Raw genomic sequence first — 23,801 nt, 5'->3', positions numbered from 1 at the left:
TAATGATTTATGTGTTAAGAGTGGCCAGCTTGTGACTGGCAAGTTTACCTTTTCTTCATCTCCTGACCTTCTCCTCCACCCCTCCCTCAGCACACAGAACTCACAAGCTCAGCACCTACAGCCAGGGTCAGAGTAACTAGTTAGCACCAAATTTAAAACTCAAAATTTGATGACCAAATTTGAGAAATTGAGACTATTTCAATGCAGACTACCTCCTGGGGGATCTGATTCAGACACCCCCAGTCTGGTTCCCAGGTCCTTTTCATCAGGGTGGCCATAACCCGGAGCCCCAGCTTTTGACTTTTGAACTGTGTAATAATGTGCACAATCCTGTGCTCATGTGATTTTATCTTGACAGGCTCCCAAAAGGCCACCAACTCACTGTGAAGCTGTCCTCAGAACAATTCCTTGGCTATTGACCAACTAGACCTCAAAGACCAGGTTGGGCTAGGCTTGTCCACTCAGGTCTTTCCTGTTACTAGCCCCTGACTGGACTCCACTTACTGTCACGGGTTATTTATTCCTGTTCACTCCATTAACTGATACCTAAAGTGGTTAGGTCAGGCAAAAAAATATGTCTTACAATTAGTTAGTTCTTTCCTCTACTATCCTATCCAAATTCCAGTAGAAAGCATCCAATCAACTCAACCTGAATCAGAAAATATAATCCAATTTATGTGCCTATTTAGTAAGAAATGCATGTATGGTAGGTAAAGGTAAATGGTAAGACCTCTGTTCTAGAGATGAAAGTACTTTGTTTTCCTGATAAAGCATTATCTGCTTTATTATCCAGATTGGTGATGTCTTTACAAGCAACATCCAGCATCAGCATCTAGCATCTGCTCAGTGGCAAAATAATTTTGAATTAACCTATACAACCTCGATTTCAAACTATATACCAGAGAAAAGTTATAAAATACTCTCATGGTGGTACAGAGATCCCCTCACCTTACACCTCATTTATCCAATGGAATCGGACATGTGTTGGAGATGTGACGAAGGAGCTGGTACTTACCGTCGTATTCAGTAGAACTGCCCATTAGGACTGCCTCATTGGTCTGCTATTTTTTCCATCTGCTTTGAGTTGTATGACATTCCCTTGCCTCTTTCACCAGAAGTGGCCCTTTTGTCAACAACAAATTGTTGTCTGCTGGCCACGGCCAAAAAATAGACTCCAGTTTTTGAAAAAAAAAACATAGCATCACCTCCATTTCTTTTATGGGTATAAAAAAAAACACCTGCACATGGACAAACTCAAAGCAAGTGATGAGGACAATTTTGAAACCTGTGATGATCAGTATAACTACATTTTTCTACAACACTATCCTTATCCAACAGACTCCATTTCTATGGTGTTTAGCTATAAATAGTTACAGGTATGTCACCTGTTTTTATCTTATGCTGATTTAAAGGTTGGTTAGTCCATTTGCTTCCTCCACCCCTTACTGTCCCATTATATCCTTTTCACTTTTTTCTTGTTGCCATTATTATTACTCAAAATTGTTATTCGTCCTTGGTTGTTTGTACTTTGCCCTCTTCATATATATATATATATATATTTATATATCTTGTTGATATAGTGTTGTTTAAGTTACCTGTGTAAAAAAACCCATAAAAACAGACATACAGACTTCCGGTTCCGGCGCCCCGCGAGCTACCGGGATGATCTAGCGGCTCCAGCTCGCCTTAGGGCTTTTCTAATTAAAAACCGGCACTACACCCACTCACCCGCCTCCACCTGTTCCTCCGGCACTGGGAACCCGGATGGAACGATTCCTGGAGCGCTCCTCTGCTGCAGCTGTGCATAACCAAATGGGGCAGAAAGAAAGGCAGAAGGCTACCCCCTCCAAGATGGCCGCCGCTTCATCAGCTGCACGTGTTTCCAGCATACCATCTTCTCAGGTACATCATGATGTTTCACCAGAAACTGACCAGCCAAATCAGATTGCAGATGCAGTGGTAGCCATTCTTAAACCCACATTACAGGAGGCAATAGACACCGCAGTGCAAAAAGGTATTGCATCCTTAAGAAATGATTTGAGAGAACATTCCCAAAGAATAGATGCCAACGAGCAACGCATTACATTAGTGGAGGACGATATTACTTCCTCTAAGGTTACTATATCTATGCTGGAGGCCAAAACGCAAGCTTTGCAGGATAAGTTAGATGACATGGAAAACAGGTCAAGACGCAATAATTTACGCATTATCGGCCTGCCGGAAAATATCAAACCTGCGAGACTGAGGGATCTTTGTTCTAATACAATACCACAATTACTAAACCTTACAACTGCTTGTAAGGTGGAACGTGCGCATAGATTGGGCCCTATTCGCTCAGAAAGGGCCAAACCGCGCCCAGTGATAGTGGCCTATTCACACTACACCGACAGAACTCGTATTCTTCAGGCTTATCGCAGTCACAGGGACTTACATGTGGAAGGTGCACCCGTGTTGATATTTGCGGATTATTCAGCTGAAGTCTCACGCAAAAGGCGCAGTTTTCAGCAGGTGTGCTCTATTTTGTACCAACATAAAATGCGATTTACATTAGCCTATCCGGCGACCCTTCACTTCTCAGATGATCAAGGCCGCAAGTATTCTTTTACATCAGCGGAGGAAGCTGAACAAATTTTGTGAAAAATGTTCAATAAACACAGTTCTAAAAAAAAAAAAAAAAAAAAAACAGACATACTTTAAAAATGCAGACCATATCTGGTTGTTTACTCCATGTGTTTGAATTTTACTAGTTTTTGTTTACTTTTTTGATCTATTGTTGCTTGAGCTCTGCATTTTTGGCTCTCATATTGTGATAAAAATTAATATCAAGCAGCAGACACTTATAACATATATGTTATGCAAATTAAATGATTTCATTTCCTGCACTGAAATCTTTCCTAGAATATATAGGCAGATAATATATCTATAGATCGCTGAAATCAGTGATACAAGTTGATCAAAATGATGAAGACTTCACTGAGCCTTCTTATAGCGGTGATATGGTTATCAGGTGAGACTTTTATAACGTCATGTAGCCATATGATGTAGCCATATGGACATTTTGTTCCATTGACTCATTTGTGTCTTTGTATTGTGTTTCTTTTAGGTGTCCAGTCCGCAGAACAACTTACCCAGTCTGATCCAGTGGTGATAGAGCCGGGGAACTCCCATACACTGACCTGTAAAGGTTCTGGATTCACATTCAGTGGCTACTGGATGAGCTGGTTCAAGGAATATAGAGGAAAATTACAATGGATAGCTGACATTAGGAATGACGGAACATCCACATATTATCATGATGATGTTAAAGGAAGATTCACAATAACCAGAGATAACAATAATAACATTCTAAGTCTAAAAATGGAGAATACAAAAACTGAAGACTGTGGACTGTATTACTGTACTAGATACACAGTGATCAAAACATATTTTGGATTAAACAAAAACTACGCTTGCCATCTCTAATTTAATCAGCAGATGGCAGTATAAATATCTAATTCTAAATCCCAGATAATTAAAAACACTATAGGTAGTCCCCAGGTTACATACAAGATAAGGACTGTAGGTTTGTCAAGTTGAATTTGTATGTAAGTTGGAAGGGGTACATTATTTGAATAAATGCAATTAGGACAGATGTGTGTCTCAACAAATTATTGGGCAGCGTGGTGTCAAGTACTGTAAAAAAAACTTGTAGCCTACACATTCATTAAGTTCTGAAGCAAGCTATTGCTTTGATATGGAAAAATAAACAACTGCAGAGTTTGTCTTGGACATTCAAGAATTACAAGATGTTACAGATCAGCTCAACTCTTAAGATAGCCCACAGCCTCAGCTCTGTTTAGAAAACACATGTAATCTATTACTCTTTACTAGCTTGGACTGAGTATTCTATTATATTGGATATGTCCCTTTTACAGTACTGGACATCAGAAACAAAAAAAGTCTAAATGAATATGTTAAATCAAATTACTTCAGTGACAGTCTGGATAATACACAGGATCTCATTAAAGTTACCTTCTAAAATTCCACAATCAGGTAGGTCATTACTGCAGAAAAGGATTGTCCCTTCTACAATAATCCCTCCTACCTGCCTGATCACTCAGGACATCAGTAATAAAGCTGAGCTGTTCTTGTGTAACTTCATCTTTGGTTGCCAGGCTTCCCCTGCTCGTTCTGGGGATGAATTACCTGCCCACAATTTAATAGGTGAAGGAAAGAAGATGGCGTCACTCAGCGAGGGAAAAGGGAAAGGTGAGTGTTGTGGGTTGAATTTTGCTATAAAGGCAATGGGGAGGTAGTAAAAGAGCTCTATATATACGCAAAACATACAGTTTGTTGTTTTATATTAAATCACCGTTCCCTTACACCATTCTGCTAAGCTCCTCTTTCTGGGGCCAAGGGGCCAAGATCCTGGGATGACACCAGGGCTGAATACTTTTTGCTCCCCTAGGCCAGTTATCCTGTGCTGTCTCCCCTTCCCCAAGCCAAAAACCTTTTTTGATGCTGACACCATAGAAGATATTTCACATGTACAAAGGAGAGTGAATAAAGGGGTGAGGGAGGGGAGATAGGGGAAAGAGGGCAAGAGAGAAAGGGGGTAGAAAGAGGAAGAGTGGAGAGTGAGAAAATGGTGAAAAAGAAGGAGGGAAGGAGAGGGAAAAAAGAGGTAGGGGGAGAGGGCGAAGAGAATTGAGAGAAGGGGGGGAAAGAGAGATAAATGGAGAGGAAGAATGAGAGTGGGGCAACAGAAGAAGAGGAAGGCAAAAAGAGAGATGGAGAGGGAAGAGTGATAGGAGAGCAGTAGTGAGAGAGGAAGAGAGAGGTAAAGAGTGAAAGAGGAGAAAGGGAGAGTAGAGAGAGGAAGACAGGGCAGTGAGGACGGAAGGTAAAAAGGGAGGGAGCGGGTAATGATGGGGAGAATTGTCTAAATAGGGAACCTCAGTGTAGTCCTTTCATTTGACTTTATGCTTCCTGTAACTAAAGGAATGGTTAGCCAGAGCTTGCAGTTCTACGTGGAAACTTCATAATGTCACCCATGTATGGTCATTTCACCTTAGACTACAGTCTAGGTGACCTTGTGATAAATCAAGCACCTGACATTGCTTAGTAAAACCGTTCAATATGGTGGAATCTTAGAAATCAGAAATTGATCCAAAAATTTTCATATTTGTCTTAACTAATTTCAAAACATATTTAGTTTGCGCTAGATTCAAAATCCCAAACTTGATGACTAAAAATTTTATTTGACTATTTCAATGCTATCTGCCACCTAGGGTATCCAACCCTAGGTGGCAGATAGCAATAATAATAACCAATCAACAAACTAGGAGACTCAACCCGAAACAGAAAAAATAATCCAACCTCTGTGCTTTCAGTAATTGTTTTCAACTCCACTATGTACACCACTATGTACAACAATTCATAGTTAAAAGCATACATACTTTTGATTCATTAAAATCATATTGCTCATAGAAAAAAACAGTGACATAGAAAATTCATACTTCATCTCATTGACTAGTTTCACAAAAAAATTATATGTCCCCTTCTTCATCATACAAATGAGACTTTAGCCTGGATAATCCTCAAAGTGTATAGTCTTTACCCAGATCTGAAATTTGTGTCAAACAGCAGTGGAGGACATTGGAAACAGCAGCCAAACAGCAAAACAAACTGCTATTCCATATGTTCGTAGGTTGCATCCAAATCAGACAAACAAATGCCTCCTATTTTTTATCTTCTATTTCTATCCCACAGGTATTAGCTTTCAATGGATCACCCAAATTTTTGCCAGCTGTTTGTTTTCCTGCTTGGCTGTTGTTTCCGATGTCCTCCATTGCCGTTTGACGCCAATGATGATCAATTTAGTTTTAATTATTCAAATATATACTCTTGTGTATATAATGTAAATATATTCTTGTGTAATTTTTAGGAATTCATTAAAAGTGTACAGATAGTCCCGGAGTTACCGACATCCAACATACAAACAACTCCCAGATATGAACGGAGTTTGGGAGGGGGGGGGAGGGGGGGACGGGTTGGATGACTTGCAGAAGAAATCTTTTGCTAAACACAGCTGTTGTGGGTGATCTTAAGAGGTGAGCTGATCTGTAACATTTTGCATTTCTTTGCCCAAGACAAACTCTGCAGCTGTTTCCTTTTGCATATCAAAGCACAGCTTGCTCCCAAGTTAAAGAATGTCTAGGCTCCATAAAGTTTTTTTTTTTTTTTTTTTGCTTTGTTTGTGATTAACTCACAGTGAGGATTTTTACAGTAACTGACACCAGACTGCCAATATTGAGACAAACATTAGTCCTAATTGTATTTATTAAAATAATGTACCTGTTCCGACTTACATACAAATTCAACTTAAGAACAAACCTACAGTCCCCATCTCGCATGTAACCCAGGAACTACCTGTATAGTGACCTTCAGGACACCCTGTATTGATGATTATTATAATATATTATATTTTTTTTCTATTTTTGCAAATTGTACATTTTTTCAGAGTATGTGCCTCTCAATTCCCAATTATTCTTGTTGTTTTTTGAGTTATCTACAAATGTATAAACAAAAAAACTATCCTTATCGGGAATTTTTATTGGCATGGTGGCTAAGACCTTCAGCTTAGGACCAAATTACGGTAAGGCTCCAATATGCGTGAATGTAAATTTGGGTGGTCCTCGGAGACTGCATAATACGTATAGGCTTATCCATCATTTTTTTTTACCTAATGACTCTTCCTTAAATATCCAATGGTATGACCACTGTTTCCCACTTTTGAAAAGGTGTTCTTGCTGATTGGATCCTATAACTCTAGCTCATTACTTGGTAAATCTGACATAAAGTGCTGTGTCAAATTGTGACTAGCTGGCCTGGCTCAATTATTGCTTTGGGATTTCAGTCTATGGGTGGATTTTGTTTTGTTAGGGCCCTCCCTAGAAGGTACTTACTGTCCATCTAGAGTACCCTAAGGATTGGCTCATTTACTATCTAAATGATTTACTGTTTGCTGGGCCCAGAGATTGATTTGCAGTGATTTTTTAACCACCTGGTAGTATTCCCGAGTGTGGCTTGGGGTAATTTTTAGTACTAAAGCGGTAACCCCGAGCATGACTCTGGGTGAAATTACAAGGGCGTTTTAAAACTTACCCAGTCCCCACGTGCCTGCGGCATCCTCAAGCTGTGCCCATAGTGTCCTCCAGCGATGCCTGGCATCTGTGTCACTTGGTGATTCCCACTTGGGGACGCGAGGCCAGGCGATGCAGATACCAAGCGAGTGTGTGACTGGGGAGCTGCTTTAATGTACTGCTTTGACATTTAAAAAAAATTATTACATACTTATTAAAAATACTTATCACATGGCCAGGGAGGTTACCTCAGGTGTTCAGCTACTTGTCACACAACTTGTCATACAGTTACCTGCATGCTTGTTTCAGGTTTGTGACTGACACTACTGACACCAAAAAAAAATCAGCGTCACATCCAAGCAATCATTGGTGGTAAAGACTGGGAACTGCCATACACTGACCTGCAAAGGTTTTTGGATTCATCTTTAGTAGCTATGCAATGAGCTGGGTCAGAGAAAAATTACAATGGATAGCTGAAATTAGGTATGACAGAACTTCCATTATCATGATGATATTAAGGACAGATTAACAATCACCAGAGATAACAATAATATTATGCTAAAATACACAAACTGATGTTGTATGAGGGAACCTGACATATCCTAGTAAAATGGTTCAATATGATGAAATCTTAGAAATCAGCAATTGTTTGAAAAAATTGTAAATGTCTTAATATGTTCATATTTGTTCTTACTAGGGTCATGGAGTATCCAGTTTGCACCGAACCCAAAACTCCAAAAGTTATGACCAAAAAGTTGAGTTTGAGATTTTCAAGGCAAACTACCCATAGGGGGATCTGACATCCACAATATTTCCTTTTCATTAGGGTGGCCAAATGGTGATGCCCCCAACTTCTGACTTTCCTGAAGTGTGTGATATGATCCTGTTCTCATGTGGATTCATCCGGAAAGGTTCCCCTCAGTTTCCATAATCACCATCAAGCTGTCCTCAGAATGATCCCATGGCTAGTGATCTGCTATGCCCAAAAGCCCAGGTTGGGCTAGGCTCGTCCACACAGGTCATTTCTGTTACTAGCCCATGACTGGACTCCTCTCACTCAGTCTGTCACCGGTTATTTATCCATTCTATTCAGTCCACTCCACTGGGTAATACCATTAGTGATTAGGTGAGGCAAACAATTATCGCTTACTTTGGATTGGTTTCTTTCCTCTACTATCTGTAAAAAAAAATCTTTAAACTGAACCTAAAACAGAAAATAATAGTTCATCATCTCTAAAATCATAATTATAAAAAAATAACCCAGGCAAGATTTGGTGGTATATATTCTGACAAAGAATGTATAAAAAGCAGCGACCACATTTATTTATTATGATATGCAAATTAAATGATATCATTTCCTGCACTGAAATCTCAACTAGAATATATAGGCAGATAATATGTTTACAGATCATAGAAATCAGCCATACACAGTAATCACAATGAAGACTTTACTGAGCCTTTTTATAGCAGTGATATGGTTATCAGGTGAGACTTTCATAAAAGCATATAGTCAATTCCTGTAGCCAATTAGACATTTTTTCTTATTTGTGTTTCTTTTAGGTGTCCAGTCTGCAGAACTTACCCAGTCTGATCCAGCAGTGATAAAGCCGGGGAACTCCCATACACTGACCTGTAAAGGTTCTGGATTCACCTTCAGTAGCTATGCGATGAGCTGGGTCAGAGAAAGTACAGGAAAATTACAATGGATAGCAGCTATTAGTAATGATGCGTCTGCCAAATATTATCATGATGATGTTAAAGGAAGATTCACAGTCACTAGAGATAACAACAATAACATGCTGACTCTGAAAATGGACAACATGAAAACAGAAGACTCTGCCATGTATTACTGTGCAAGAGACACACTGATTAAATCTTTTCTTAGATACAACAAAAACTTATCTTTCATTCTCTAAATTAATGAGCAGGTGGCAGTAGAAATATCTAATACTTAATCGTGTATATATAAAAACACAATTTTAACTGATCAATCTACCAGAATGGAAATGTACCATGCAGCATACTATATTTATGACTATATAGGAATAGACAGCTTCATCTTTTTTTGGTAAGTGCTAAACTTTTATGTTACAATATAATAATTCATAACATTGGTTAATTTATAGTTAGATTGGCTGCAATTATTGTTTTAATAAGTTTGTTTGGACTGGTTACAACTCTGCAAACTAATTCATATCAAGCTTTATATACACTAATTAGCACTCTATAATATGTCATCTCATCAAACAATAGTATGAATGTAAAAAAAATATTCCAAAGCATTTTGGATCTGATTCAAATTTCATTATAGTTTGGATTTAGAGAAATTGAATATTCAAACAAATTATTGTTGATACATGTATAATAACATCTTTGGCAAGGAACATATAGTGATTTCCACTTGTGTGTGTGTATGTAAAAATAGATTTAAAGGTATGTAAATACGTATGTATTTTTATTTTTACTATTTTATCTTGCAGTCTCTTTTAGGAAAACTGAATTTTGCTTGCCGCATCATGCCCATGGGTAGGATTTTCTGTCGCCGGCTGGCGGCTGCTACGACTGGTGTGCGGGCCTCTGGGCATCATGTGCGGTTGACCAGGACCTTGCAGGAAGATTTGGGTGTTTGGCAGTATACCGGTCGCTCATTGCGGATGGGGGAAGTGGTGGATAACGAATCATTGGATTTGGTGACAGATGCAGCTGGCGCTTTTGGTTATGTAGCTTACTTTGGAGGGCAGTGGAGCGCGGAGCCTTGGCCAGAGGAGTGGCGGTAAAAGGGGCTGTGTACCAATTTAGTTCTATTGGAATTGTTCCCGATCATTGTGGCAATGGCATTGTGGGGTGAGTTGTTTTCATTGTGATAACATGGGGGTGGTGGAGGTCATTAACAATACCTCGGCCTCTTCTCCCCTTGTGATTTGCTTACTGCGTTTTTTGGTGTTAATGTGTTTGCGGTTGAACGTTTCTGTGCGGGCTATTCATGTGCCGGAGTGCGAGAATGTAATTGCGGATTCTCTTTCTCGGTTCCAGTGGTGGCGTTTATGGGAATTGGCGCAAAAAGCAGATGAGTGTGGAACTCCGGGCAAGTGGTTTGAGGGTTGTTACCAATTTAATCCGGAGGTCGGTCTGTCCTGGAACGTGGAAAGCGTATGTGGTCACTTGGTGGGAATGGTTGGTTTTTTTTACAGAGTGAGGGGGTTAGGGGTGATATGGGGGACAGTGAGGCGTTGGTTTTACTGTTTGTAGTGCTCAATTTTCAGAGGGGTGTGTCGGGTGGGACCATGGCCAAGAAATTGTCGGCTTTGGCCTTTCTGTTTTAAATTACTGGGCTGGGTGGATGGCACTAAGAGTTTTATTGTTCGGCAGGCATTGAAGGGATACAGAAAGGGGGCTGGGTGGCGCGATTTTCGGCGCCCGGTTTCGGTGTCCATGTTGGGTGAGTTAGTGGGGCAGTTGGGACAGGTGTGTTCTGATGCGTTTGAGGTGGTTTTGTTTCGGCCAAGTTTGTAGTGACTCTCTTTGCAGCACTCCGCTTGGCAGAAGTGGTTAGCCCTAGCAAAGTCAGGCCAGGAGGTTTCATGTGGGGGGACATACGTTTAGGGGGGCGCCAGATGTGGGTGTGGATTCACAGATCTAAGATGGATTAGAGGGGTGAGGGTGTGATTTTGGAGTTGGGCGCCATTCCTGGCTCTGCCATATGTCCTGTAAAGGCAGTGGGTAAGTACTTGCAGATCTGGCCTTCTACAGGGGGTCCGTTTTTTATTCACAGGGATGGTGCCATTGTGTCCCGCTTCCAGTTTTGAGCGGTGTTTCGAAAATGTGTAGCAGCTGTGGGCAGGAATGTGGGTGAGTACTCATCGCATTCGTTCCGGATTGGGGCGCTACAGAAGCAGCACGGTGGGGTCTGGGACCTGAAGTTATGAAGAGGATCGGCCATTGGGCCTGCAGCGCAGTGAGGCTCTGGTGCCGTGGATTGGGATCCCTGGGTTGCAGTGGAGCAGGGTCGTGCCGTAGGTGCACAGATTTGTCAGGCTGGACAGGCCTCCGAATGTCGTGCTGGTTCATGCTGGGGGTAATGACCTGGGGAAGAGGCCTATATGTGAGTTGATTAAGGATCTTAAGTTTGATTTCCTGCGCTTGCGTTCCTCCTTTCCAGGTACTGTGCTGGTCTGGTCCAAGATTGTGGCTAGGTTATCTTGGCGGGAAGCGCGATCAGTTGACAGGCTGAACAAGGTGAGGATTAGGGGAAATAGGGAGGTTCCTGGCACGGATAGGTGGTTTAGTAGTCAGGCATGGTGAGCTTGAAAAAGATTCTGTTTGTTTTTGCGCAGTGATGGGGTGCATCTGAATGCCGTGGGGACTGACTTGTGGTGTTTGGTTTTGCAGGAGGGGCTGCAGAGAGCCTTGAGGGTGTGGGGTTGCTCACAAGAATAAGGTTTTACTCTTGCAGCAGGTGGCATTGGGGGGTAGGTCCATGAGACTTTAGGAGGAAGGAAGAAGAAAAAAACTAGAGGACAGGTGGGAGCTCAGCAGAGTAGACAGAGTTCTTAGTAAGGGGGAGCTCCGCATGACACTAGGTTACTGTGGGGGCAAGAAAAAGTGAGGAGGATACCCGCAATCTGTCCCGAGTCAGTGTGTGAGCGACTGGGGGCCTGGTTATGGTATCAGGGTACCATTTTAACGGATAAAAGCAGGGGATGGTTTTATGGACCTATTACTGTACTTGATTTGTCATTCAGTTTGCACTTTATTTGCTTATTATGAATAATATATGGTTAAAATGTTGTTAATGGTAATTATTAATAATAGGGGGCTGCTATGGCCAATTTATCCCACAAGATGGCGTCAGTGTTTTATTTAAGTGTTAAAGTGTGGTTGTGGAGTTAAAGAGGATTGGTCATGGCGGGGATTAAGGCAGTCTTCCTCAACTCTGCCATGGTCAATAGGATAACACACCAAACAAGACCCCCTCCCCCCTGGGAGAACGTGGTTTGATGATCTACTCCGCTAGCAAAAGCGACATCTCACCCGCCATATGCATATTTCTAAGCTAATATATGTGTTTGAAACATTTGAACATATCATACATTTTTATTTAGGGCTAACTGGAAGATATTTGCCATTTGAAAGAATGATTTGTTAGGGAAAGATTGACTTTTAATACAGGCTTGCCAGTGTCAAGCTGCCGGAGATGCGTGCCTCGAAGTGCCAGATCATTTTGGTTCATAAATGTTGGGAGAATACGCCAGTGTATTCTCAGCAGCTGAAAGTCTGTTGATAAATAGGTTAGTGGGGTCCGAGGCCAGATTGTGAATACACGCATGCAAGCGAACTTCCCATTTTGCATGATAAATCAGGGCCACTGTGTCTCATTTAAAAGTGTAAAAAATGGCAGATTTCTGTCAAAAGTGTCAAGTTTTAGGAATATATAAATACTTTATTAGGTATAGTCCAAGCAAAGCTTTACTTTATATTTAAAGGGCACATACAATGTGTGGTGACAATGTTACATTCAGAATCTTCACCAATACGTAAATGAGCCAACAGCTGGCAATTTAAAAAGGCTTTGTAAACTATACTTTGATTAAAAGTAAAAGAAAACATGTGCTTTTTAAGTGTTTGTCACTTAGGACATGTTCCCTTGGGCCACTCCTAACTTTCCTTAAAATGTTGGAGATAAAATCATGTTTGGGCTTTGCAGTTATTTGTAAATTTGGAGGTCAAAAATCAGTCGCCCCTGCAATTGTTTCTGCAAAATTCAGTCAAGACATTAAACTGCTAAATTTTCCATGGAAAAAGGTGTGTTGTCATGTAACCCAGGCAAGACTTGGTGGTCAGGATACTGCTCATTAAATATTTGGGTTAAAAATGCAGACCAAATCCGGTTGATTACTCATTTTGCTGTTTTTTTGTTACCCTCGAGCTCTTGTTGGTTCAAAATTAAATTTGACAAAGAATGTATAGAAAGCAGCAGCCACATTTATTTATTATGATATGCAAATTAAATGATATCATTTCCTGCACAGAAATCTCTACTAGAATATATAGGCAGATAATATGTTTACAGATCATAGAAATCAGCCATACACACTAATCACAATGAAGACTTTACTGAGCCTTTTTATAGCACTAGAGCTTTAAAAAAATGAGGCCCAATATCTCCACTTTTAAAAATCTATCACCTGTCCCTTTCTACAATAATCCCTCCTAGCTGGCTGATCACTTTGGGTATCTGTCAGAAAATTGCATGGTTCCATGAATGAATTAACTCCCCGACAATCAAGATGGCTGAAGATCATCTTAGGGAAGGGAAGAAAAAAGTAGATAATGGTGCCCTGCAAGAGAAAAGGGGATAGGGAAGTTTTAGGGTTTTTCTGCCATAAAGGATTTGGGAGGTAGCAAAAGAGCTCCATACATACTCCAGACCTACAGTATGATGTTTTTTATTAAATCACAGTTCCCTCTCTCCTTTCTGCTAAGCTCCCCCCATATTTTTATACTTTACTGTTGTTAGTGGTGTAGAGAGCTGGATCTCCACTCAATGTTAAGTTATAAAATAGGACATCGTATACTTACAATACATGTAAACGTTGGATTTGGATGTACTCAGCTGCTTGCTTTTAGTCAATTGCATTTATTATGGACACACAAAACAGATCAGTTGGTTAAATAGTTCACATAAGAAAATGATTATAATAAAAAACATGCATTCATATATACATGTACACAATAATTAATAGGATGGAAGTATAATCAAAGTCACCTGACAACTGTCAGCTCAAGACAGAGAGACTCCATCTTTTCATAGGCGATTTAGGAGTTTGTGATAATGTATATAAATAAGAAATCTGTTTATGTAATGATGATTTAGGTGTGGGTAGTTGTGATGCAGTTCTGTCCCATCACTATCATAACATCAGTTCCTAAACAAACTGACCTGAGTTTGCTGATTCACACAAGCATTTATAGTGCTGAGCTTTTTCTACAGGCAATTTCTAGGGTCAGCATCTGTTTCAGGAGCTAAGACCCTGGCACAGATATGACACATCAATTCAAAATACAAATTTATGTTATATGAGGGAACTGATATGTATATATATATATATATATATATATATATATATACTCTCCAGTACCCAATCAGACCTCAGTCCTTCCCCAGCTGCAAAACAATGAATAAAATGGTCCAATATGATAAAATCTTAGGAAAACTTTAATGTTGTTGTTGTTAAAACTTTAATGTTATTGCTTTTTTAACATTTTTTGGGGAGGACTGCTCTACCCAAGCAGCAGTAAAGACTGAAGGGGAAGCTTTCAGCCTTCTGAGATACATACACCATATACCTAGGAAGCTGTGGGCTGGTCCTTGGGCGCAGGCCTGAGATCGGACATGCGTCATAAGGGGCTTTCCTATGATATTAGATTTTCTAAATCCCATGCTTTTACAGACTGATATCGGGTGGCATCAGCAGAACTTGGAATAAGATGGCCGCACCTGATGTCTTGTCTGCGTCGGAAAGAGGAGAGAAGCCGGAATGGCATTAAACCTACTGGACCTTGTTTTCTGAGGGATCACAAGCTTTTCCTCAGTAAAGTTAGTGTTTTTTTTAAGTAAATGTTCTGCTTCAACTGTTCTGCTTATAGATTTACTATGCTATGCAAAACAAATGATGCTATTTCCTGTTCTTTCATGTGTATTAATATATAATCGGGTAATTTGTAGCGACATCACCAAAATTCACAAATACAAGTTATATACAATAGAGTTTACTGGGTCTCTTAATAGCAGTGAGAAGCTTATCAGGTGAGATGGTCCTAAAGATGAAAAGTCCCCTAATGGAGACATTTTTTTCTAGGAAATGACTTTATATTGTGTATTTTCCAGGTGTCCAGTCTGCAGAACAACTCACCCAGTCAGACCTAGCAGTGATAAAGCCGGGGAACTCCCATACACTGACCTGTAAAGATTCTGGATTCACTTTTAGTAGCTACTGGATGCACAGGAAAATTACAATGGCTGTGTGCTATTAATCAAGCATCAAGTACTATACACTATCATGATGATGTTAAGGGAAGATTTACAGTCTCCCTAGATAACAACAATAACATGATGACCCTGAAAATGGAGAACATGAAAAAAAAAAGATTCTGCCATTTATTACTGTGCAAAACACCACACCGATGAAAACCTTTTAGAGATAAAACACAAACCTATGAAACCCTGTCTCATTTTTTCCAACATATGGCAGTAGAAACATCTAATATTTACATCTAGATATAAAAAAAGCACATTTAAAGTTACTGACTACACACTGGTCCATTTTATCAACTTGATTAGATGTTGCATTTGGTAAAACTATTACATTTAGCGTACAGTTGGACATTTGTGAAATCAGAATAATACAGCTCCCTGTATATTATGGGATGAGATTTGGCTTATTATGGCCCTTATCACTTGAGCACGTTTCATACCAATATTTGGCAATATGTAAAATAAGGTAACCTACAAATGGATAAACAAAAAAACTATCGCTATCAGGAATTTTTATTGGCATGGTGGCTAAGACAATCAGGTTAGGGCCAAATGACAGCAAGGCTCCAATATGTGTAAATACAGTATGTGTAAATTTGTGTATTATTGCGGGTGGTCCTCAGTGACTACCTAATAAGTAAAGGCTTATCCATCATCTTTTTTTTTCTCAAAGGCTTTTCCATAAATACCCAAATTTAATAACTTTTCCCTTTTCCCACTATCATACAGTATACCATATTTGAAAAGGTGTTCTCTGATCAAATCCAATGACTCAATACTTGCTAAATCTGACATAATTCCATCCTGATTGTGCCCAGTGGGCCTGGCTCCATTATTGCTTCGGGATTTCAGTCTATGGGTGGATGGTTAGGTTAAGTACGCTGGGGATTGAATGGTTGACTATCTAGTTGACTTACTGTTTGTTGAGCCCAGGGATTGATTTGAAGTGATTTATTTTAGTTCAGGCTGCTATATGCAGAATTCCAATTTACAGAACTGATGCTGAGGATTACACCCAAAATACAGAACAAGAGTACTCAAGCAGTGCATTACTACAGCATTCATAAAACTGAAACACTTAAAATGAAAATAAATAGCCTGCATGGGTTAAATTAACACTTTCTAGATGAGTTTACATGGCTAAAATAAGTAAGGGAAAACTTGATGACCAAATTAAGGAATTTCTTTTGTCTGTAAAATTTTAATAAAAATTGGGGTATTTTTCCAGGTCCATGTGTTACACTGGTAGTAATTGACTATCCACCAGGGAATATTTCAGTAATTGTGAGCTCCACTGCTTGATAAATGATCACCTAAGTGTCCCTTAATGGTGCACTTGGCTTTAAAGTGGAACTCTACTTTAAGATGTGTGTTCAGACAGGGCTTTATTGCAGAAAGGGCTGAGCTATGCATGTGCAGTTCAGCATCTGTTGCCAGAATGACCGGCACATTCCAGCTTCCCCTGCTGCTGGGACTGAAAGAACATTGAATGAATGTTAAATAATCCTGGTCCAGCCACGCTTCTTGAAAAAAGTGTTAGTGTGGTTTTGGTAATGGTTAAGTACATTTGGCAGCCTAGTAAAAAAGTTAACTGATGTAATATAATGCATTTATCTCACTATCCAAAGATTAAACTGGCCTAGATGGGGACTAACCCCATCTTGAGAAGACTTTCTTTACTGAAATTTGTAATAAACTTTTTCATCCCTTAATCACCTTCTTGTACATTTGCTATTATTAAACTGGTGTTTAATTGGCGATTTGTTATCCTATTTAAGTGGCGATTTGTTATCCTATTAGGTTATTAGGTGTATTTGGCAAGCCAATTACAGCAATAAATGTAATAATGTATAGAACTCACCCCACCACTCAGATGTGAACCCTGCCTACCTGGGATTATTTTATTAAGATTTGATTGATTTGTTTACTGTAAATCTCATCCTAACATATAGAGGATTATTTCATATTAGGATATTTGTTATGCTATGCAAATTATATGACTTAATTTCCTTTTCTGAATCCCATGTACAGTATAAAGGCAGTCAGCTTGTTTTACAAGTCACCTGGAAAAGTACAGACACAAATTAAATACAACAATGACATATTTATTAAATGTCATATTATTACTGCTATGGTTCTCAGGTGAGGATTCCTATGACAGTGTTACCTGGACAATAAAAAAAAACCTGTGAATAGCTGAAATGATGACTGTTTTTTTCCCCAGGTGTCCAGTGTGCAGAACAACTTGTCCAATCTGATTCAGTGGTGATAAAGCCGGGGAACTCCCATACACTGACCTGTAAAGGTTCTGGATTCACCTTGAGTGTCTATACTATGCAGTGGGTTAGAGTAATATCTGATGGAAGGTTACAATGGCTGTGTTATAATGGTAGCAGTGGAGACACACTCTATAATGAGGATGTTAAAGGAAGATTCACAGTCACTAGAGATAATCACATTAACATGGGGACTCTGAAAATGGACAACATGAAACCAGAAGACTCTGCCATTTATTACTGTGCAAAAGAGAGACACACATTGGTGGAAAATATATCTTCATATGACATCAATACTGTTGGTCTCAAACTAAATTATTGCTGCTTCAAAAACCGAAATAAATTGTCTCCATACATCACTTTAAAAAATGGTCATTCATTTTGGAAAACGGAACTTCTGATCACAATTTCAGGGTAAACAGAGAATCAAAGCACTAATTAGCCTTAGACATTTGATTAACCTCCTATAAATTAGGTGATTAGAGAAAATAAAATGGCCATAAAAATGGGGATCTGTTATCTAACAAGATTTTTACCTGTTTATTGATATTAGTGATCAGATGTAATGCAATGCAAGTGCTCCACCACGCAAACATAAAACCAACCTAAGTTTACCGCTCCCTGAAAAGATTTTCTTCAATAATTTACTGGATCGTTTATATTGAAATTATTAAAAAATAGTTTATCCCTTAGCTGTGTTTTGTTTTGCTGAGATAAATGAATTACACACTGAGGATTTCATCCTTATAAAGATATTTGTTATGCTATGCAAATTTTATGACATAATTTCCTATTCTGAATCCCATGTACAGTATAAAGGCAGTGAGAATGTTTTACAAGTCACCTGGAAAAGTACAGACACAAACTATTACAACCATGACACATTTACTGAATCTTATAATATTACTGGCATGGTTCTCAGGTGAGGATTCCCATGACTGTGACAATGATTACTAGACATTAAAAGAGTTAAAGACAGCAGATAACTATTTTGTTTTTTTTTCCCCAGGTGTCCAGTCTGCAGAACTTCTCCAATCTGATCCAGCAGTGATAAAGCCAGGAAACTCCCATACACTGACCTGTAAAGGTTCTGGAATAACCTTAAGTAGCTATACTATGCACTGGGTCAGACAGTTCTCTGATGGAAGGTTACAATGGTTGTGTTATTATAGCAGCGGTGGGAGCACAAACTATCATAATGATGTTAAAGGAAGATTCACAACCACCAGAGATAACAACAATAACATGGTGACCCTGAAAATGGACAACATGAAAACAGAAGACTCTGCCATGTATTACTGTGCAAGAGACACACTGATTGAAAATCTGTCTTCATATGACAAAAACAAGTCTGTCATTTCTTTATTATTTCACTAGGTGGCAGCAGAAAGATAAATGCAAACTCTTTATGTGTAACATATCATACAAAATGTTATCTATTATTATATACAGTATATTAATACCTAAATACTTATTCTCATAGTAACAACACCCTATAGTGTTGTAGGTAGTCTATTTTAGTGCACCACAGCTTATATAATCAAAAAGATAAATTATCACCTTAGTAGTAATGTCTTCAGATTTAGAACAAAATAGAGCACCTTTTTGGTTTTTATTTGGTAATTCTACTGGGGTTTTCACTGCTTCTTTTTTCACTCTTTCTCTGCTTCCTGTGTGTTAACAGGTAATATCACTCTTATCTGCACAAGAAAGTCTGTGTTATGGATTTTAAACAAATAATCTTGCTTTCTAACATCAATGCTTGAATGACATAATACCAACCTAATCATCAATCATTAGCAGAACATATACATAGATGCAGTACTAATAACATTCTGTTCTTCTGAAAAAGCCTATTGGTGAAACGCGTTAAGGATTGTAAAAGTTATTGTGTATTATTACAAATTATGTGATTACTGAAATTGTCATTATTTGCATTTTGCAAGCATTTATCGTTTTGTAATTCGTTTTCTATAATATTGTATAATAAATTGCAGCAAATTGTTTTTTAACATATATTGTGTTGTCAGTGTTGATATTTGGCACCAATAAAACCCATGCACATTTTCTCTGTCGGGGAAAGAAATCCCTTTGCTATCTGTGAGTATTAGGGTGTGGTGAAATGTAAATAATTCTCCCAGAGTATCCATTTAAAACTAAAAAATATTTTTCTTAGAACATTTTGATCAAGCACCAAACAGGCCATTATCTGCAAGGGTCCTAGGGTTGTAAGGGCTGCACGATGCCTTGCTATAAAAGCCTCCTGTGATGTACATATCCCATACGGCTCTGCTCTCCCATTACCGCTGCAGAAAGGGTGGAGCTTTGCCTTTCCTTTATTTTATAAAAAGACATTCTGTGAACAAAAAACTCATTTTTACTTTTTTTTCAAGTATAATATGAATATATAAATTCAATAATAAAAACTCCACCTGTAAGTACAAAGGCGGTCATCAGCAAAGGTGTAAACACACAACAATTGTGTATAAAAAGATTATATTGTGCATAGGGTCAAGGTGCAGAAAAGCGTTAAATAACATTAATACAAATACAATGCATGTAACAAAGAATAACACTTTTACAAACAAGACCTATGTACAATCATTACCCTTCTTTGGACAGCACCTCTGTGTGTCCTGTCAATGGGTCACACTCTCCCCTCTGTCTGTGCCTCCCCTCCATGCTCCCCCCTTATTTTATAGGAATTTTCAAACTCTTTGTGCTGTGTACGAGTGTAATGTGTTATCACTATAAATAGTGCAGCTATCTTACTTTCTCGTAAACTTTCAAATATTTTCAGTGGTTTCGTCCAAAAATATATAAAACAAGGTGCTCTTGCTTTTTGGGGATTTAAGTTCAAGAATTCCATATGTGGGGTACTATATTGTTAGGGATAAGTGGTCTGAGTTTTTTTTGTCCACAGTTTTTTTTTCTCATTTAAACCATCCAACAGATGCTATCTGTACTTTGACCATAACTAATGTGTGTTTATGTGTGTGAGGGCATTACAATCTTCAAATCCCACAGAAAACCCACCATCCTCAATCATATCAATAAAGTTATGTATTTAAGCTAATACCTAAATACATTTATGTAATTCTACGCTTCTATATAAAGTAAAATAAAATTGTGGTGATAAGTGCAACTTAAGTCTTATCAACACTAACCTCAATGTTATGGAAACTATTGGAAATAAAAACTGAGACAACATAAATGCCACAATGGCTAAATAAAAGGAGCAAGATCCCTTTTTGTGGGACAATGAATGAGGAAAGAGCTTGGTTTGAGGATGTAAAATAAGGCTGTGAAACCATTATCATAGCCTGCACTACTTAAGAAGTTAGGACACATACAGGCCAATACAAATTTTGAATACATTTTGCTGCACTCTGAGTGGCCTACCACGGTTATTAACATGATCGCAGCCTAAAATTGAAATTCCTTGTTTTATCTTAACCTTTTTCTATTGTGCCTATGAATGTGTCCAATTGTTACATAAATATTCATCTTTTATTATTTCCAGACAGATTTTTCCCAAATAACAGCACTGATATCCATCTGTTTCTGCTTTTTAGGTTTTTTTTTTTAATGCTTCAGAAAAACTCTATTCCTTAGCTAGAGGAGCAAACACCAACCTAAACGTGTTATTTCAGGTTACTACTTATCTGCCTCAGGGCTAATAATTCATTGGGCTTTTAGTTAGAAAGTTTAAATTTTTTATGTCAAATTCTTCAAATGGATTGCCAAAGTCGTGCTTGTATGCAGGTAGTACTATTTGAGTCAAATCACAAATCTAATTTACACTACCCTATGATTATTTGTTTATGGACCCTGGATCCCTTTTTAAATTAAGAATATTTAGCAAAGAATGTCAGTATTTTGGGGTTTCTTTTAGAATCAGAAAACAACAATTTCATCCACAAATTGCTTGGAATGTTTTGGGCATTACAACATGACTAGGGTAATTAACTTACTAATTAACCTATACCTCTCACTAAAACCTTTTTCCACCAAAACCATTTTCCGAGTGACTAGATTGCAGGTCCGGAAGGTAAAGTCCGCCACGCCACCACATTTCCATAATAACCAAAACACCAATCCAACCAGGCCCCTTAGCAGCACACCACCACCTCAGGGGCCTCCACCGTTCCATTTACCAGAGGGGGGTTACACCACCACCTTGGGTGCCCCCCCACCCTTAATTCACCTAGAACACTTACCTTCCACCAAACCTCAACCGCCTCCACGCTCCTTCTAACAGGGCGGGTGGGTGGGAGATTTCTTCTCTCCAAAAAACTGTGCTGTCTCTCCCCTACACACTCTTTTTATCTAATTCTCTCCACCCCTTAAACTTTTGCCCTAACCCTCGCTCCATCCCAATCACTATTTACTGTAATTCAATACTAACTCCATCCCCCCCCTTTTCTCTTTCAGGCAGCACGAGGACACCTGTCATGCCGCCCCTTCGCTTATGCAGCTACGGGCCTCTGTGACTGCTTAAAATGAAATTTAGGCCTTCATCTAAAGAAAAAATAATAAAATCACAGATTGTATCTTCTGTGTCATAAAGAAGAAAAGATATTGCTAAATTACCTGAAGTTTTTACCTGTTGTAAGTTTTCGCAATGTGTGTAATGTTCTCGACCAGATTTATACTTTTTGCTCCTCTAGGCTAGATCGCTTATAAGAAAAAAAGGCATCAGAAATTAAAGACAAATAGCATTTTTTGGGCACTTTTGGGGAATTTATCAGTCTCTAAAACATTCCCTAGTGGGAATCAATTACGGCCATTGAAACACATTGCCCTTGAGGATTCCCACAAGGGAATGCCTGATTCAAAACAAAATTACAATATTTCTACATTCTACTTTTCTTTGTTATGCATTTTCCCTAGTCAAAATAAACTCAAACATGCCCAATTACTATTCCTCCTGCATTTCCAATGAAAATATAAGTGCAGAAATATAAAAGTGCAGACCCCACGTAGATTCACCCTTTCATTTTGTCTAAATGCCCATTGAGAAAAAAGTTAAGAATTACAAAATGAACCTGTTGTCACCAGAACAGAACTAGAAAGAGAATATAACAGGGACACATCTTTTTGTTCCATAACTACATTTCCTTTTTGTGTAGGTTTAGTGCAAAATAAAATTCTGGAATTGTTACATAAAACATTGAGTGTATGTCCACCTAAAAAAGGGGCAGAAGGATTTGAATCTGAAGAGGGGAATGACTCAGGTAGCCAGGAGCTTTTCTACCCCTTGAAAACAATTCCTTTTTTCACTAACCCAACCACCAATACCCAACCTCGTCTTTTTTCCTACATAACAGACAACACACTATTCATTTTAATGAAAAAGACAGTTACATCACCACAATGCTATATTAATAATAAAACAAAGTATTAACAACGTTATATATATATATATATATATATATAACAGCATTATATCCCAAGTGTACAATTATTACCACTTACCAAAATCAAAAGACCTTTTTAAATTTATTAATTAAATTAAATTTTTAAATTGAAGGGATATCACAGTGAAATGACTCCCCCACCTAATTATAAACACTCCAAATGATACCTACACTCAAGCCTCTGCCCCACTATGAAATAAAACCCAATTTTTCAGGGCGGGTGGGAGGACAACTTTCTCCAATTGTTTTCCTAAAAAACGCACCCACATCATTCTGTCTGACCCCTATTTTAATTATTTCCATACTCCTACCCCCACCACTTGATGTGAACAATCTAAAATAAAGTCCTATTTCAGGTTAATACCCAGCTGCCCTATGGCTTATACTTCCTTTGGTGAATGTTTCTATTTTTATGACAAATTTCCTCCAATGGATTGCTCTTTACTTTGTTTTTATGGTGATGTATTTGCTTTACGTCGAGAGTAGGTAGTTGGTTTTGAATCAAGCCAAAAATCTAATATACAGGATGATTATTATGATACATTGATCATTTATTGTTTACAGACTCTGGGTCTTTTTTTGTTTTGAATTAAGCTTATTTTGTGGCATAAATCAGAATTTCAGGGTTTCCTTTAGATTTAGATAAAAACAATATAAAATTGATTTGTTCCTCTATGAAAAGATAACTTGTCACACCATACATTGAAATACTGCCTTCTGAGACATAATTAAATTATAAAATCAGAGGTAAACCTTTACTGTTATAGCCATAAAGTTCCACTATTAAGGCAATAAGAACTAAGGAGAGAGATCAGCCCTTGCAGGTACCCTTTTACAGGGAGTACCCCCACAAATGTGAAACCAACCCAGGTGAAGATTCATCTCCACCTTTAAGATTTTACTAACATTAATATTCAACTGTTTATTACTTTTGCTGTGTTTTTGC

General features: G+C 38.5%; 1 long non-coding RNA gene and 1 gene segment (V, D, J or C); both read left to right on the top strand.

Annotated features, from left to right (window-relative positions):
- Positions 1-23,801, top strand: part of LOC140333452 (immunoglobulin heavy constant mu-like) — a gene marked incomplete in the record, with an annotated part of 720,383 nt that overhangs the window by 163,469 nt on the left and 533,113 nt on the right.
- Positions 18,270-18,716, top strand: LOC140333466 (uncharacterized). Its single transcript, XR_011921362.1, has 2 exons — positions 18,270-18,357; positions 18,445-18,716. It is a non-coding gene; the product is annotated as an uncharacterized lncRNA (long non-coding RNA).

This window comes from Pyxicephalus adspersus, chromosome 6, assembly GCF_032062135.1.
Source record: "Pyxicephalus adspersus chromosome 6, UCB_Pads_2.0, whole genome shotgun sequence".
NCBI lineage: Eukaryota > Metazoa > Chordata > Amphibia > Anura > Pyxicephalidae > Pyxicephalus > Pyxicephalus adspersus.
Note: the sequence above shows the minus strand (reverse complement) of the source record. Positions and strands in the feature narration are given on the sequence as shown.